The sequence below is a fragment of the Mirounga leonina genome, unplaced genomic scaffold, assembly GCF_011800145.1.
Source record: "Mirounga leonina isolate KUSES-001 unplaced genomic scaffold, KU_Mleo_1.0 Mir_165, whole genome shotgun sequence".
Classification (NCBI taxonomy): Eukaryota; Metazoa; Chordata; class Mammalia; order Carnivora; family Phocidae; genus Mirounga; species Mirounga leonina.
In genome coordinates this window covers 58,707,720-58,717,768 of record NW_023270415.1, presented here as the reverse complement: position 1 = coordinate 58,717,768, position 10,049 = coordinate 58,707,720, and the positions used below count along the sequence as shown (strand labels likewise).

Genomic DNA, 10,049 nt, shown 5'->3' with positions numbered 1-10,049 from the left:
ACACATAGTAGGTCTTTAACTTGGCCAGGACGGTGGAAAAGTGATGATCATTGGGGGTTGGAAATGAGGAGCAGCAGGAAGAAAGCTGTCTTGGATGGGGTCTGGGCAGGTCCAGAGGGGCAGCCCCCTTCCCCTGGGGCTCGTAGTTGAGAGGGAAGGAAAATGAGGCCCTCCTCTCCTTGCTGAGGACTCGGCTCTTGGCTCAGTCTCCTTTTGCCCTACGCTCATCCATGGAAGAGATGGGTCCTTGCCCCCTGGCTCCTTTTAAGAACCCAGAGGCTTTTCCCCACTGAACCTCTGGAAGAAGCTTTTGCTGCATGCAACTGGTAAGAGCTGATCATGATGGCACATGAGGGAGGGGCAGCCCTAAATATCCTTGTGCTGGGAAGGAGGCCTGGTGAGTCCCCCAGACCGCCCTCAGCTGGTTCCTCTGCAGTGGCAGCAGTCAGGTGGAGTGCGTGAGTGGGGGTGTCACTCACAGCCTCCAGAGCTCTCAGTGTGACCTGGCCTTGAGTCTCCACCCCAGGAAAGGGTAGTAGAGTCAGCACGGCTGCCACCATCCCTGAAATGCCACTGCCCATGGGTGCCTGGTCCTTTGGCCTGAGCCCACTCAGTCAGCTCTTCACCAGCTCACAGTTGAACCAATACAGAGCAGAAAAGGGTGCATCCTGAAGGTCAGTGGGGTCCCAGCCCAGCCACACTGATCACCAGCCGCCCTGGGCCACAGCAGGGCCACACTAGCTCCAGGGAGCACATCACAGTCACGGTGCCCACGCAGGCTAGTGCCCCCGCTACCGTGTGTCCGAAGAGGTCAAAAGTCAGGGCTCGACCAAAAAGGAAGGCCTTGGGTTGGGTTGGTTGTAGTCAGGGAAGCACAAGGCAGTGGCCAGCATCATCACAACTGGGTGGCTGGGAGACTGCTCCACAGGGTCCTGGTGCCCTCGTGTCTCATCATCTTCACAAGGGCAGCCATAGTGCCAGAGACGGGAGTGGGTCCTGAAACTAGGGGGTACAGCAGGCACCGTTTGGGCACAGGTAAGGGGCTCCGGGACACCACTGCAGTACAAGAGCTTCTTCCATTTGGCCTAGCAGGGGCTCCAGAGTCTGCAAGGGGGCATCGGCTTACTGGCCACCGAGGGGTGCTGAGACTGCAAGCGGACCTTCACCACACCCAAGGTTGTCATGAAGAGGGAGGTGACCACAACCCCAATGCCTAAGGCCACCATCCGTTGGAGGAGCTAATGCCCCCAGGGTCCTGGTCAAGCATCTTATAGCTTCAATGCTGGCTCTAGACTGGTGCTCGTGCAGCAAGGTGCCCATGGCAGCTCCTCGGCCAGTGGATGGTCTGCATGCCCTCTGCTCTTTTTTAATACTCGCTGTATTTTGGATATTTGTCATCTCTGAAATAAGAATTTATCTAGGGTTTGCAATCATCAGAAAACATAATACCAGATGGAAAGGTCTAACTAACAAACTGATTGGTATTAATTATGTCATCTATGCAAGTAGTCCAAATGGGAAATTTCCATATCAGTGTAATTTTATTGAGTCAGATTCCAGAGTCAAGCTTGCCTCACCTACTTCCAGAAATTTCCTAGAGACTGAGATATACCTTGGGATCTCTCCTTCTTTGCAAATCTTTACCTCTCCCAACACCTTCCAAATAATCTTTCATTCCACTTTCCAGAAAAAAATTGAAGCTATCATTCTCTACTCACCATTACAAAACTACAAAGCTACCAAAATCTTACCCACCATTACATGTTTTACTTTTACACATACAGTACTTTTTTCTCCTATATAAAGATAATCTTTCTAGTGTGCTTTAGACATAGTTCCTCCAGATCCCTACCAAATATCAATGCCTCTCAACTGAATCCTTTCTGCTAATATGTCCTTTTGTTGCTGAAACATTAAATCTCATTTCTCCTTAACAGTCAAACTTTTAAAAAACTCTTCTAATTTTTTTTTCTTATTTCACTTCTCAATCTATGGAAGATTTCTTCTTCTGCTGCTACTCCTGAAGTAGTTCTCTATGTTGCTAAATCCAAAGTACTGATTTCAAAATTGGCCTAACTTACTTCTCAATGATTTTTAGTATTCCATTGTGATGTGCTTTATTCCTACTTGTCTGGTAATTCTTTGCCAACCAAGCTTGGCAGTTCATTTTCCTTTAACTGGTAATTAAATATTAAAAACAAAAGTTTACTAAGGCTCTCCTTGGTCCATATTCTCCATAGCCAAACTTAATCAAAACTTTGGTTTCAGTCACCATCTGTATTTTAAAGACTTCCAACTTTTTATATGCAGTTCAGACCTCTGTTCCGAACTCTAATAGATTTAATTCTTAATTCTGCATCTTTACTTGGATTCTTCCTTTAGTTCCCATTTACAGATCATCACCAAGTAGTGCATATTTTATTTTCCCACATCACTGCTATGATGGTGCAAGTACGGACAGACACAATTAATTATTTGTAATGTAATAAATGCTTAACTAATTTCACTGCATCCATTTTCATCTCCTTATATTCTGTCTTATAGGTTATCACCAGAATAGTCTCTAAAAATCTCAAAATTGATTTTACTCTCTATTGCACAATTAAAACCTTTCAGAAACTGTCATTGCTCTTTGGATAAAGAATAAATATCCTTTTTTTTTTTTTTTAAGCCAGTGTTTCAAGCATATTCTCCATGACATGCCTGGACTCTGCATTTGCATGAGTTGTAGACTCTGCCCAGAAAATTCTTCCTTTGACCTCCTCACTTCACTTATTTTAGCTCAAGCCTATTTCCTTATATAATTGTTTTCCTAACCTCTTAATGTAGTCAGATTCACTTTTAATATTTTTAATTGATCAAGGCATTTATTTTTCTAATTTTATTGATGTATAATTATCAAATAAAATTGTATGTATTTAAGGTATATAATAACATGATGATTTGATATACATATACATTACAAAATGATTACCTTAATCAAGCTAATTAACACATCCATCACCTCACATAGTTGACATTTTTTGTGTGTGGTTAAGAACATTTAAGATCTACTCTTTCAGCAAATTTCAAGTATACAGTATTATTAACTAAGTCACCATGCTGTTCATTAGATATTCAGATCTTATTTATCTTATAACTGAAAGTTTGTACCTTTTGACCAACAGCTCCCTGTTTTCCCCACCTCCCAGCCCCTAGCAGCCACTCTACTCTCTGCTTATGTGAGTTTGACTTTAGATTCCACATGTAAGTGAGATTATACAATATTTTGCTTTCTGTGTTTGGTTTATTTCATTTAGTGTAATGTCCTCAAGGTTCATCCACGTTGTTGCAAATAGCAGGATTTACTTTTTTTTGTATGGCTGAATAATTTTCCATTATATATGTATATAACATATTTTCTTTATCCATTCATCTGTTGATGGACATGTAGGTAGTTTCCATGTCTTGGCTATTGTGAAAAATATTGGCTGCAATGAACATGGACATACATATAGCTCTTCAAGAGATTAATTTTATATCTTTTGATATATACCAGAAGTGAGATTGATGGATCATGTGGTAGTTCTATTTTTAATTTTTTGAGGAAACCCCATTTTCCATAATGGCTGTACAAATTTATATTCCTAACACAGTGTACAAGAGTTCCCTTTTCTCCACACCCTCACTGACACTTGTGATCTCTTGTCTTTTTGATAATAGCCATCCTAACAAATGTGAGATGCTATCTCCCAGCTTTGATTTGCATTTCCCTGATGGTTAGTGATGTTGAGCATCTTTTCATATACCTATTGGCCATCTGTAAGTCTTTTTTTTGAAAAACGTCTAATATTTTTTCTGAAAATCATGTTCGGTTTTTCCTGTTATCTACATTTGTAAGTATACTTTTTCTCATATCTGTGAAAACTTGCATTTCTGCACCCCTGCATCCTCACTAGTGTGTTTTAAGAATTTTATTGAGGTATAGTTGATATACAAAATTGTATACGTTTGATGTATATATCTTGATGACTTTGGATGTATGCATACATCCTAATACCATCACCACAATCAAGATATCAATATATCTATCACCTTTCCTTATGTTCTTTTGTGTATGTGTTTTTGGGTATGTTTGTTTGTTTGTTGAAAAAAATCACTTAGCATGAGATCTGTATTCTTCATGTATTTTAAAGTACACAATATGTTACTATTAAATACAGGTAATCTGTTGTACAGCAGATCATGAGAACTTACAATACATTAAACATCAATACCACATGACCCAGGAATTCTCGTCTTAGCTATATACCCCAAAGAGTTAAAAACTGGGTGCAAAGAAAAACTTGTTCATGAATGGCTGTCACAGCATTATTCATAATAACTGAAAGGTGGAAATAACCCACATGTCATCAACTGCTAAGTGGGTAAATAAAATGTAGTACATCCATGCAATATGAAGTTATTTCAGTCATTAAAATAAATGAAATATGGATAAATGCTGCAAATTGGATCAACATTGAAGGTATGCTGAGTGATAAAAGCCAGAATAGATCAATTCATAAAGATAAAAAGCAGATTAATATCAGGGGCTTGGGGGAAGGGGGTTGGGAGTGACTGCTGAATAGGAATGGAGTTTCCTTGTGATGAAAATATTCTGGAACTAGATAGTGGTGACACTTACCCACCATAATGAATATATTAAATGCCATGGAACTGTACACTTTAAAATGGTAAAATTGTTAAACTTTTATATGTATTTAATTATATATATACAAACACACACTAATTTATATGGGGGATACACACGTACACACACACACACTAATTTATGTAGGGGAAAAAGAAACATTAATTCTGTATTCAGTTTTTTTCTGAATTTTAATCCCAGCTCTATTACGTAAAACCATAGGTCCATGAGCAGGCCAGTTATATTTAGAATCATAAATTAATTGACTATATCACAGAGGGTTGTTCAATTACCAGATATTTATTGAATCATAGGCTGAACTCTAGAATCTAGGGTAAAATGGAGCAAAATCAACATTGAACCTTCATTCTTATGGAGCTTACAGTAGAAAAAATGAGTCAAATTACTACAGAAATAAAAATATTGTAAGAATTTAGTTAATATGTGTTATTGTTTGAATTAGACATATTGAAAATACTCAGTGAAAATAATAAATACAAAATTATTATTAAGTTTTTAATTTTCATACTAAAACCTATTCTATCCCACAGAGTGGATATGTTATTGCAGCCATCGTGCAAATGTATGTAGTGAGTCACAGGGATTGACACCCTGACATTTATGGCCCATTCAGTGGAAGCCATCAACATCTCTGAAATTTTTAATATATATTCAGGCAGGTGTGAAAGCACATTCATACATGTACAGTACACACACATAGAATAATATTGCTGAAAATACTCAGAATTCCTTTTTGTCATGCCTGAAAATAGCTTATTCTAGTGCATATTTTCAACCAACTTGCTTTTCCTGCGTTTATTTTCTGTATTTAATTTAAGGGAGTCCAGTAAAGCCATAATGACTTTTATGAACTTTAGAACAATCTGAAATCTTTATGTTCTTTTCAAACATAATATCAAATCCCATGTCTTAGTGTCTTGGTGGATACTCTGAAACCACAATTCCATATACAGTATTTGGATTAAATCTCTTGCCGGTATCTGGCTACTTCAGATTCTAACCATGTAGAGTTCCTTGGTGGTAAGTCTTTTGTCTTGGAATCACAAAGAGAAACAAATTCAAACCAATCTTATATTTAAACACACTATTACATAACAGACACTCCATAAAAGCAATAAACATTTGAATTCTAAAAGTAGAATGATATATTTTTGGCAAATGGCAGAGCTTCATGAGCCCAAACATTATTCTTACCCTTGCACCTTATTTTAGCATAGTAGAATGAACTCGTACTGCTGGCAAAACAGGAGCTCCCGAATCATTCCAATCAGATAACTATAAATTCTGACAATGCAATAATCACCAATCCCTTTCTTTTGTACGATGCTGGCACAATTTAAGTATTTGAGCAGTCATCTGTTAAGTGATCCAGCTCCATGGACTTAGGCTTTCCAAGACACTTCTGACATCCCTAATGTGCTCACTTGAGTAATGTTTTCCGTTGCACAGACATTTACTTAGCTTTTAGTGTTTTCAGATGGTTCCCATATAAGATGCTATTCAAGTCAAGATTTTACAACAAATATTATTACTACCAATATAACAAATAAACCAGTTCCTTCTTCTGTTAATCTTTAAAATCTCAAAAAAGTCACAATATATAATTTGTGCTGGACCATAGTTATATGAGATCTAAGGACATTAATGGTGATATATTATGAATGTATCATGTTCAACATTTTTCTCATAGTTGTCAGTGTTTTTTTCTCTAACTTGTACTCCTAATTTTGGGGCATAGAAACCCCTTTTAATTTGGAGAAATACCCCACTCTCACTTCAAACATACAATTCTATAGAGGTGGAAAATCTTGCTTATCCTGAGTACAGGTGATTGATAGCATTTCTAAGCACTTTACATATATTCATTTATCTCATGACATTTGTATTGGATAGGCACTATTATTATTCACACTTTACTGGGAATAATAAAGTCCAGAAAAATTAAGTAACTTTCCAAAAGTCACATCGTTAATAAGTATCAGAGATGAGATTCGAATAAAAGAATCTGTTTCCTGAGTTCAGTCTCTTCCTATGCTTCAATCCAAGCTAGTTGTTTAGTCTGCTTGGGCTGCTCTAGTAAATTACCATAGACTGAGTGAATTAAACAACAAACTTATTTCTTCCAGTTCTGGAAACTGTGAAGTCCAAAGTTAAGATGCCATCAGATTTGGTTCTTGATGAGAATTCTCTTCCTAGTTTGTACATAGCCATCTTCTTGTATCCCTACATGGTGGACACACACAGAGAGAAGCAAGCTCTCTCCTGTCTCTTCCTATGAGGGCACTAATCCTATCATGTGGTTTCCACCCTCATGACCTAATTACCTCCCAAAGGCCCCATATCCAAATACCATCACATGGGGGAATGCAGGTTTAACATATGAATTTTGGAGAGATACAAACACGAAGCCCATAACGCTAGTCAAATGTCTTTTTTAGTATTTCATATTAGGGCTCAACTTGGGAAGGTCTGAATCTAGGGTCTGCCAGGAGGCCATATTTTCCATCTGTGGAGAAAGGCAGCCTGAAAAAAATTTGCAGCCAATGTGGAAAAAAAAAGCATGCTGAGAGAAAGAGTACTGATAGCACTGAAGAATTGTTATGGTTGCTCTGGAGACCACTTACATGCTAGCATTTTTCTGTGCTTTGGGTGATCGGTAAGTTTCCTTTTTGGCAATCAAAATAGGTTTTCTCATGCACTCATCTAAAACAATGTTTTAATAGTAGCAAGTAGACTTGTTGGCCACTAAAAAAGATGCAAAGGTGTTTGGAGATAAGGTCAGAAAGGCAACAGGAATAGGGGGGAGGTGTCGCAGGGCTTTGTAGACCATTGTGTAACTTTCACTTACATTCACAGTGAAATTGGGAGCCATTTCAGGATTTTGAGAAGAGAAGTGGCATGATCTGTGTTTTGGAAGAATCACTTATAGTGCTAAGTTATGTATCAGAATAAAGGAAAGAGGAAGGGAGACCAATTGGAGGCCTTTGCAATGAATCAGGTGAGAGGTGTTGTGCATGGCCTAGGGTAGTTACAGTGGAAAGAATGACATGTAAGGTGGAACCAGGGGGTTTCTTCATGGCTTTAGAAGTAGGGTGTAAGGGGCACCTGGGTGGCTCAGTTGGTTAAGCGTCTGCCTTGGGCTCAGGTCATGATCCCAGGGTCCTGGGATTGAGTCCCGCATCGTGCTCCCTGCTCAGCAGGGAGCCTGCTTCTCCCTCTGCCTGCTGTTCTCCCTGCTTGTGCTCTCTTCCCCTCCCAAAATAAATAAATAAAATATTTAAAAAAAGAAGTAGGGTGTAAGAGAAACTGACAATCTAGGATGACCCCCCAAAGGTTTTCGTTTGAGCAGCCAAAATTTTGGAGTCACCAGCAAGTGAAATGGAGAAGAGTGTATAAGTTTTTAGAGGGAAGATCAGGATTTAAGAATACATCAGCAGAAGGAGTGGTCAATAGTATTAAACACTATGCAGTTAATCTGTAAAATAAAGGCTGAAAAATACCAGATTGATTTGATTATTAATGTTGAGTTTGTGAGAGCTGATGCACTGCACTGGTATTTTGGATACCGGATTATAAAATCAGAAATAACATATGATAGGTAAGGATATGGAAATAGTGATGAAAGTCATCATTTTCAAGAAATATAGTTCTCAAGAAATGGAGATAAAACTCCAGGTAGAGAAGGACAGAGGATTGGGGAGGATACTTAAGCCTAATTTTATAGAAATGGAAAAAAATAATTTTTACATATTTCAAAATACACTTCATTATACCATATTTACATTTCTTATATATGTGCAATGCATATGGCTATAATTTAATGGAGAAATATAAAATATTTCCCTGATTTTCAGAATATTTATCTCGGGATGAGTTAAATCAGGAGCAATTTTCAGTGAACATGACTTTTTCACCTCAACAAATTATGAAGGAAGTATACTTTCTTGTACTCTCCAATATGATTAAACTAATGAAATGTGATATCTGTGAGAACATCTACTTTCCTCCACCTATTACTTTGTGTTTCCTGAAACTTTGGCACTCCTCAAAAGTGTTTGCAATCAGCTGGTGACAGACTATGTTTTTAAAAATTAATAACAGTCTATTAGTGACACAGTCCTTTGTCTTAGTTATATGTTGTATTACCTCACTTTCATTCAGGTGATCATTTTTCCCAAATGATGTAAGAATAATTCATGCTAACTCTTTCTAAAGTTCCTTGTGGTGAATGTGACATTTTAAAACTCACTATTGTTATTTTTAAAGCAGGAACATTAAAGCTGTTACTGTTTCCCCTGTGCCATAGAGATTGATGGCTGAACAAAACAGTTGTTTCTCCTTCTTCCAGAGGGAAAGAATCTCAGTTTTTTAGATGGGCACACAACTGCTCAAAGTAAGTCTTTTATTTCCCAAATGTCTTTGTTCCAAGCGATTGACATGTGACTAATTTGGGGCCAATGGCATGAATAGAAATACAGGCATACCTTGATTTATTGAGCTTTACAGTTATTGTGTTTTTTACAAATTGAAGGCTTATGGCAACCCTGCATTGACCGAGTCTATTGGCACCATTCTTCCAATAGCATTTGCTCACTTTGTGTCTCTGTATTTCATTTTGGTAATTCTCACAGTATTTAAAACTTGTTTCATTATTATTATATCTGCCAGGGTGATCTGTGATCAGTGATCTTTGATATTACTGTTGTAATTGTTTGGGGGCACCATGAACCACACCCAATGTGTAATTGTAATTGTAATTGCAAATGTAATTGATAAATGTGTGTGTCCTGACTGCTACATGAACCAGCCATTCCCTTATCTCTCCTTCTTTCCTCGGGTCTCCCTATTGCCTAAGACAAACAATATTAAAATTAGTTAATAACCTTATGATGGCCTCTAAATGTTCAGGTAAAAGAATCACACATCTCTCACTTTAAATCAAAAGCTAGAAATGATTAAGCTTAGTGAGGAAAGCATGTCTAAAGTTGAGAGAAACAGAAAGCTAGAGACCTCTTGCACCAAAAAGTTAGCCGAGTTGTGAATGCAAAGGCAAGTTCTTGAAAGAAATCAAAAGTGCTACTCCAGTGAACACACAAATAATAAGAATGAAAAAGAGCCTAATTGCTGATACAGAGAAAGATTGAGTGATCTGGATAAAAGATCAAATCAGCCACAACATTCCCTGAAGCCAAAGCCTAATCCTGAATAAGGCGCTAACTCCTTTCAATTCTGTGAAGTCTGTGAGAAGTGAAGAAGCTGCAGAAGTAAAGTTTGAAGCTAGCAGAGGTTAGTTCATGAAGTTTAAGGAAAGAAGTCATCTCCACAACATAAAAGTACAAGGTGAAGCAGCAAGTGCTGA

At 37.9% G+C, this 10,049-nt stretch overlaps 1 pseudogene; it reads right to left on the bottom strand.

The window, feature by feature from the left end:
* Nucleotides 1–264: 264 nt before the first annotated feature.
* Nucleotides 265–1,267, bottom strand: LOC118014772 (annotated as a pseudogene).
* Nucleotides 1,268–10,049: the final 8,782 nt, after the last annotated feature.